Source organism: Penaeus monodon, chromosome 12 (genome assembly GCF_015228065.2).
Source record: "Penaeus monodon isolate SGIC_2016 chromosome 12, NSTDA_Pmon_1, whole genome shotgun sequence".
Taxonomy (NCBI): Eukaryota; Metazoa; Arthropoda; class Malacostraca; order Decapoda; family Penaeidae; genus Penaeus; species Penaeus monodon.
The window spans coordinates 7,048,593-7,057,817 of record NC_051397.1 but is presented as its reverse complement, the minus strand read 5'-3'; the positions used below and the strand labels follow the sequence as shown (position 1 = coordinate 7,057,817).

Genomic DNA, 9,225 nt, shown 5'->3' with positions numbered 1-9,225 from the left:
AGCGTATTCAAGGACTGTTGTCGAGATAGGGGGTAGTAAAGGGCGGGGGCGTGACGGAAGATGGAGTAGTGTTGAGGAGGTGGGCAATAAGGCTGTAAAGGTATGAATAAGGAGGATGGGGGTGGTGATGTTGAGGTTGGGGGATAGGGTGTGAAGATTGAGCCTGCTGAAGAGGTGAATGTTTTAGTGTGACTTGTTGGAATACTGTACTAGTAGGCATTGATTGAGGTGGGTAGTTATTGCAGTGTTCGGAGCCGTGGTCAAAGGGAGAGCCTGGGAGTCGGAATTTGGTGGTTTACATCGTTGGGGCTATTTGATTAAGGGGAAGCCTCATGGCCCCTAATAGTGGGGATAGGTTTCATTACGGCCCCCCATGGTAAGCGGTTATGTTTGGGGATAAAAACAGTCCACCCGCAGGGTCTCCCTTGAGCGGTAAGGGATAGGCTAACAATCCGGGGAGAATACCTGTGCCCATGGCTCCTCAGGCCGTCAGGACTGGCACAAAGTCAGCCTTTCATCTTCAAAGCACGGCTCCACACATTAGGAGGTGGATAGCAGAAAGGGTTTGGTGAAAGGACAGAAAACGAAAAAGTGGAAGGAAAAAAAAGGAACATGCAAAAAATTAGTGGAGTCGAGGGGCGAGTCCAAGGTTGGGGAGTTCCCAGCATAGGGTCCCAGTCTCCGTCTCCTAAGCCCCCCACGACAACAATGAGCAAAGGGATTAGGGGGGTATATAAGATATACACTTATATATTATAATTATAGTATATATACTATATATGTATGTATTTATTAGATATATATATAGATATATATATATATATATTATATATAATATATAATAATGTTATATATATATGTAGATATATGTGCGTATATAGATATATATATATAGATAAATATATATATGTATATATAATATATATAGATTATATATGTGGTGTGTGTGTGTGTGTGTGTGTAGTGTGTGTGTGTGTGTGGGGGTGTGTGTGTGTGTGTGGTATGTGCGTGTGTGTGTATTTACGTATTATATTATATATATATAGTATATATATATATATATATTATAATATATAATTAATCTATATAATAATTATATATATAGATAGATATATATATATATTATATATATATATATATAAGATATATATATGATATATATATAGTATATAACACACCCTCCCTGACCAGGACTCGAAACCTAGTCCACCCCGGGTATGAAACCGGAGACCAGTGTGCTAAACCAAACATGCACAAGACCCACTAAAGGAACGTGTGCAACTAGATTCACTAGCTCCATAGGACATTACCTATCTACTCATATTGGTAATGATAGCGAACCCTAGTGAGGCATCGGTGGAAATTGATCTAGCAATTCAATATCCTAGTCAAATGTAGGAGGTATATTTATGAAAGATGGAATATGCCAAGCCGCATTGTGAGGGTGTATTCATATATACATACACGCATACATACATACACACACACACACACACCCACACACCACACACACACCACACAACCTATCTACATTTATGTGTGTGTGTGTGTGTGTGTGTGTGTGTGTGTGTGTATATATATTATATATATATATATAGCTATACTTATATATATTATATATATGTGTGTGTGATGTGTGTGTGTGTGTGTGTGTGTGTGTGTGTGTGTGTGTGTGTGTGTGTTGTATGTGTGTGTGTCTGTGTGTGTGGTGTGTGTGTGGTGTGTGTGGTGTGTGTGTGTGGTGTGTATGATTATATAAATATATATATATATATATATAGAATATGAATATTATAAGAAGTATATATCGTACATTATATATTATATATCTATAGATATATATATATATATATGAAATATATATAAATATATATATACTATATATACTTATATATAATATACTATATATAATACATACATCCATACATGCATTGGTGTGTGGTTTTAAATACATACATATATTATGTATATATATATATATATATAATATATATATATATATAATATAAATATATCTATATATATACAGAATTCTCTTTAAATACTTTTCTTATTCTTACGCTCTTTCTCCCATAATTTCATGCGACGAGGAGTGTGTGTGTGTGTGTGGTGTTAGTATTAAGTACTCATATATATACACGTGTGTGAGACAGTGTGCATGTTTATGTGCGTAAGTACGTACACACACTCACACTGCCGAAGAGGCTTAACTCCTTATTTCAAAACTATTTCAAAAAGGCTCCTCTCACTTATCTCTTCCAGGTGGGACCAGGCGCCCTTATCTTTTTATCCAACCTCCCCATTCCCCCCCTCTGCTATTGCCTTCCCTTCCGCCAGTAAGCCGGCCGCCCGCCCGCCCGCCCGCCGCACGCCCTCACGCGCCGCCCGTACGCCCTTAGCTGCGTCTTATCCGTACTGACACCATGGAGAGGAACTTGCGTATTCATTTTTTGGGCTTGTGAGGTAGCGGTTGTGATTCTTCATCGAGTGATTGTTTTGTGTTGTTGTAGTTGTTGTAGGGTTTTATTGTTGTGGTTGTTGTAGTGTAGTATTGTAGTTGTATCTGCAGCTTTGTGTATTGTAGTTTTGTTATTGGTGTCGGATTTTTGTAGTTGTAGTGAACGTATTTCTTACAATAGTTGTGATTTTGTTGTATTTTTTTGTAGTATTGTAGGGGATATTATTTACAACTGTTGTTATTTATATTTTGTAAGTCTTTGAATGATGTAGTTCGAGTTGCGGTAGCTTCTAGAGGGGTAATTAGTGTGAACAAGATTAGTTGATATGATCTTTAAAGCGTAGGTGTGCTGTGTGTGTGTGTGTGTGTGTGTGTGTGTCGTGACGACGATGATGATAAGAATGATGAGTGCATGTTACTATGTCGAATGGTATGACTGCGCGTGTGCATAAAGTATGATATATGGATGTTGTATGATGTATGTATCGTATGTATGTCTGTATGTATGTATGTATGTATGTATGTATGTATGTAGTATGTAGTAGGTATGTAAACGTCCGTATGGGGGTGTTAAGCGAGATACGTAAAAACAAAGGGCCCGAACCCGTAGCCGACAAGAAACTATATTCGAAAGTTCTAGAATGTTCACGGAGGATTGATGGCGAGAGCAGGGAGAATTGCTTTTTCTTGTTTTTCTAAAGAGGGAGAAACTTCGAGGGGAAACATCTTAATGAGCAACATCAGAAGGGGAAGCAGCAGGAGGCGGTGCTCGGGGGATAAAGAGTGAGGGAGAGAGAGTGAGGGAGAGGCGGAGTGAGGGAGGAGGGAGTGAGACAAGGGGGGTAAGGAAAGAAGAGTAGGGGAGGGAGCAGGGGAGCAGGGGAGGGAGGAGAGAGAGAGTAGAGAGGAGAGAGAAAGATGGAGACGAGGAGGAGAGAGAGAGAGGAAAGAAAGAAGAGAGAGATGAGAGAGAGAGAGAGATGAGAGAGAGAGGAGAGGAGAGAGAGAGAGAGGAAGAGACGAGATCTAGGAGAGACGACCGAGAGAGAGAGCGAGAGGAAAGAGTTCCAAGAGCCGAGAGAGGAAATAGAAAAGAGAAGAAATGGAAAGGGAAAAGGTAGAGGAGACTGGGACCAAGGCATTGGGTGTTCGAAGGTAGGTTCTTTTAATACTGGTGATACTCTCACAACTCACGTTAGTTCTCTCCTGATCTCTCTCACACTTCTCTCTCTCTTGCTTTCTCTCTCTCTCTCTTGCTTCTCTCTCTCTCTCTCTCTTGCTTTTCTCTTGCTTTTTCTCTCTCCCCTCTCTTGCTTTCTCTCTCTCTCCTCTTGCTTTCTCTCTCTCTCTTTTGTCTCGTCTCTTTCGTCTTCTTCTCTCTTCGCTCTCTCACAAACACACACTCTCTCTCTATCGCTCTCTCACTCACTCACCTCACTCACTCACGCACTCACTCCTCTCACTTCTATGCTTTCTCTCTCTCTCTCTCTGTCTCTCTCTCTCTCTCACAAACACACACTCACCTTATGTCTTCCTCTATCTCTGTCTCTCTCTCTTTCTCTTTCGTTCTCCTTTCATTATTTTTTCTCGTTCTTTTACATTTTCTTCTTGTTTCCGTGACCTACATTCCTCATTGTATTTCTTCATCTATTTCTCCCATCGTATGTATATACCTCCTTCCCCTTTTTTTTTTCTTTTTTTTTGCTTACGTATCTTCATCTCTTTTTTTTTCTGTTTATGCAAGCATAATACTTTCTTACCTTTTCTTTTCTTTTTCTTCTTACATACCTATCTTACGTTCACAGCTAACAATGAACTCCTACCCAAGTATTATTAATTTTCATGTTAGCCTTTTGTCAGCAAGTCAGCGACCTGGACACTGACTGGAAACACGTCAGGCTGTGATACCGTCCTCTCTGTTCAAGTAATATCGCCCCGAGCAGTTTATTTTTTTCTATATGCGGTGATCGTCCACACTTATGCGTGTGATGATCTTTTGACAGGATAATGTTCTTCACGTGGACCCCATATGGTTTGAAATATTTTGTTAAAGGAGTTGAGTATTTTTGCATTATGGTAGATCATATCAACCAAGAATAAATTCAATAAGAAAGTCATGTGGAAAATTATTTTATCAGTGACGAGAACAGACAGAGGACGAGACGTATTAATGATTATGGGGTAGTTTTTTATATAAACTCCATCACAGAAACAATTACCAAACTTCAGAACATCAGATCTCCAATTTAACGAATGACCGCTGAAGGAAGTAAGAATCGAGTCAAAAATTTCATGAAGCAAAATTTACCAAAACAATTTCCCTCTTAGAAACTAAGAAAGCATAACATGCAAAGAATGTTATTTGCTTTGCTAGGACGTAGATACCTTAAAGTCAACAAAGGTTACAAATCAAGATTTTTTATACATTGCCAGCACCAACTAGAGAGGCCTCAGTGGTTAGAAAACCTATGTCCCTTTTTTTAGTAATCCGACCCTTCCAAGACGAGATTCCGTTCGGTTTATTCATTATCTATTTTCTGATTTTTACAGTGCGTTGCATTGCTTTTGCTTTGGTCTTTTACCATTCATCGAGAGTCAAGAACACCCAACCAGATCCTAGTTAGGGATAGGCTATAGGAAATATGACAGGAAGCTCCTCACAGGGGGAGTGAACGGGCCCCCTTTCCCTCATTTTTCTGCCCTAAACCGCCATCCGCCGCTTGGGTGGATGAATTCGGGCTTCCCCTCGGGACAGAAAGCCTTAGAGTCGTATAATGTGTGTTAAATGAAGAAACGTAACAAACAAGGGCCCGACCGTAGCCGACAAAGAAACTATTTTCCAAAGTTCTAGAATCTTTCAAGGTGATGGCGAGACAGGTGAGAATTCATTTTTTCTTTTGCTTTAATTGAGGGAGAAACTTCGCGGGGAAACCTTTATTAATGGCAACCTCAAGAAGAGGAATCAGAAGAGGCGGTGCTCGGGGGGATAAAGAGTGAGGAGAGGGTAGTGAGTGTGAAGGTGGGGGGGCGAAGGGGAGTGGGAGGAGGGGAGTAGTAGGGGAGGACGAGTAGAGAGAACGAGAGAGATCTAGAGCTAATCCCACTACTCGAAATATTGCCGTTATCCCTAGAATTCCGTACGAAGGAGGAGGAGATGAGTAGTGAGGAGGGGAAAGGCTGCTTTCTCTCTTGTTTTTTCTCTCTCTGTTATCTCTCTCTCTCCCTACCTCTCTCTCTCTCTTGCGTTCTCTCTATCTCTCTTGCTTTCTCTCTCTATCTCCTCTTTGCTTCCTCTCTCTCTCTCTTGCTTTCTTCTCTCTCTCTTGTTTTCTTCTCTCTCTCTCTCCCTGTTTTCCTTTCTTATTCTCTCTCGTCTTATGCTTTTCTTCTTGTTCTGACCCTTACATTTCTCATTGATTTATGTCCATCTGTTTCTACCATAATGTTATTTTCATGTATTGATCACGTATTCTTCCCCTTTTGTTTATCTTAGTTTTAAAATTCAGTGCATACCCCCCTCCCCCCCTTCTTTTTTTTCTACGTACCTATCTTCCCTTTTTTCCTGTTTATACACCGCATAAAGACCTCACGTTCACAGCTAACAATGACCCGCTACCCAAGTATTGAATTTCATGTTAGCTTTGGTATCAAGTCAGGCGACCTTGCAAGACCGGTTACACGTCAAGGGCTGTGCGTGACTACCGTCTCTCTGTTCAAGTAATTTTCACACAGAGCAGTTACCTTTTTTCTATTTATGCGATGATCTCAGGGGGAAACAATGTCCAGCTGGTGTGAGATCTTTAAGCGATGGATCTGTCTTTGAATAGTGGACGTCAAATTCTGTGAATATTATTAAAGCGGTGATCTCCAGTGACAAAAAACGAGTTTATTGTGACCTCGTTAGGACAAAACCCATTTCTTAGCTGTGACGAAACTCTGTACAGGCATTCAATATAGGCCCAGTGTCCATCTTCTCAAGGCAGTGACTACGTTTTATATAAGTCACACGGGTACTGTGCATTAATATCTCTGAAAGATTATGCGTGGTGACTGATCCTTGACAGGATAATGTATTTTATGCTTCACGTGGATCCCATATGGATTTAAAATTATTTTTGTTAAAGGACATATGAGTATTTTGTCCTTTATGGTAGACGTATCAACAAGAATTGGAGTTAAGTTAAGAAAGTCATGCTGGAAATTATTGTATCAGTGAAATAGATCGAAAACGATTAATGATATATGTGGTAAGTTTTTTTTTTTATATAAACTCCAATCACAGACCAATATCCAAACTTCTGAACATCAGATCCACCAATTACGAACACGGATGAAAGGAAGTGAGAATCAGAGTCAAAAAGTTATTTCACGACGCAAAATTTACCTCAACATTTCCCTTTAGAACCATCATTCTCTCGGTTGGCACATTTGATTTCAAGAAGCACCAACATGCAAGGAATATTATTTTGCTGGCGGGGATACCTTAAAGTAACATAAGGTTGACAATATCAGATTATTGATACATGGCCAGCACCAACTAGAGGGCCTCAGTGTTAGAACCTATGTCCCCTTTTTCAGTTTAATCCGACCTTCAGGACGAGATTCCATCCGTGTTATCGTTATTCAATTTATATTATTTACCAGTTGTGCATTTGCTTTTGCTTTTGTCTTTTACCCAGTCATGCGAAGAGTCAAGAACACACAACAGGATCCCTATTTTCTAGGGACAGGGTGTACCTGGGAAATGGGACAAGTAAGTCTCTCACAGGGCGGATGTGAACGGGCCCCTTCCCTCATTCTTTTCGGCCCTAAAACCGCCATCCGCCGCTTGGGGGATGATTTCGGCTTCCCCTCGACAGAGAAGCCTTAGAGTGCGTATATGTGTGTTAAATGAGATAAAAACGTAACAACAAGGGTCGACCGTAGCCGACAAGAAACTATTTTCCAAAAGTTCTCGAATCTTGACAAGATGATGGCGAGATCAGGTGAGAATTCTTTTTTCTTTGCTTTTAATTGAGGGAGAAACTTCGAGGGGAAATTTCTTAATGAGAAAACTCAGAAGAGGAATCAGAAGAGGCGGTGCTCGGGGGTAAAGAGTGAGGGAGAGGGTATGAGGACAATGGGGGAGGCGACGGCGAAGGGAGTGGGGAGGGGAGTGGGGAGAGGGAGTAGGGGAGGAGGGCAGGGGTGGGAGGGAGGGGAGAGAGAGAGAGAGAGAGAAGAAAGAGGGAAGAGAAACAGAAGGATGGACGAATGAGGATGGAAGGAGTGAGAAGGAAGGGGAGAAAGGGGAAGGAGGGAAGAGGCAGATGACGAGGAGAACAAACATTTGTACGTGTTCGAAGATAGTTCTTAATAATGGTAATACCCTCCCCTCCCCTCCGTAAGTCTCTCTCTCTTTCTCTCTCTTTTTTTTTCTAGCTCTCTCTCCGATTTCATTTCATTTCACAAATATGAAGAGCAATACCCCTTCTTTTATTTCTTTTTCTTCTATGTACATTTATTTTTTTTTCTATTCATACCACACAACGTCAGTGCTTGTGGAATGGTGTCCTCTATCAATTTCGACCTAGAGCAGTTATTAAAATTTTTTTTCCAGGATGTAGTGAATTCAGGGGTAAACAGTGTCCAGCTGGTAGATTCTTAAGCGATGGATTTATCTTTGAAATAGTGATATAAGTTAGCAGTGAATATTATTAAAGCGGTGATCTCCCATTGACAAAAATACGGAGTTATTTGTGACCTCGTCCTTATTTAAACCCATTTCTTCTTAGCAGTGATGAAACTTATGTGCCACTGGCCATAATATATGCAGTGTCATCTTCTCAAGGCGTAGTGACTACGTTTTATATAAGTCAAACGGATACTGTGCATATATCTCTGAAACTTAGCGTGTGATGATCCTTCTGACAGGATAATGTGCTTCCGTGGATCCTATCGGATAAATTATTTTTGTTAAAGGACTTGTGAGTATTTGTCATTATGGTAGAAACATATCAAACAAGAATTGCGTAAGAAGTCATGTGAAATTATTGTATACAGTGAGAGAGAATCGAGAGTATAATGATATATGTTTATATAAGTTTTTGTTTATATAAACTCCATCACAGGACCAATTCAAAACTTGCAGAACATCCAGATCCAATGACGAAACACTGCTGAAGGAAGTAGAATCCGAGTCAATAAATTTTCACGAAGCACAATTTACCTTCGACATTTTCCTCTTAGACCCATTCATTTTCCTCGCTCTTTGCACATTAGATCCAAGAAGAAAAGCACAACATGCAGGAATGTATTTTGTGAGTATTAGCGTTCGTTATACCTCGTCTAGCCTTGCGGAATTTAATCTTACCTTGTACATTTTTAAAAGCAAAGGTTAAAGTTGTCTTTAAGGCTGATCATGATAGATGAATTGTTGTACCTTCATTTAGGTTATGTTTTTTCTGTTCTTTCTAATTATAGAGAAACCAATGATGGGAACGAGAATAAATACCTTAACAATTTAGTATTGTAGCTAATGTTCTGTGTTTGGTATTTTTTAACGCAATTTTCGAAAACTCAAGAACATTAATTTGCGAGAATATGATAATAAGTTATAGACGTTTGGTTTGGTGAATTAAACCCCGTGTCAAATACTCTTTCTATCTTTCAAATTCATAAATATTGATCCAAAAAGGAAATATAGTATTAAGTACAACTTAGCCGTGGGGAAGTATTTATTTATTCATAAAATTCTTTCCAACAGCCTAAGCCCGCACGCAACACCG

General features: G+C 39.9%; 1 protein-coding gene across 1 annotated transcript in view; it reads left to right on the top strand.

The window, feature by feature from the left end:
- LOC119579232 overlaps positions 1-9,225 on the top strand; it is a 33,530-nt gene that overhangs the window by 957 nt on the left and 23,348 nt on the right. The window lies entirely within an intron of this gene.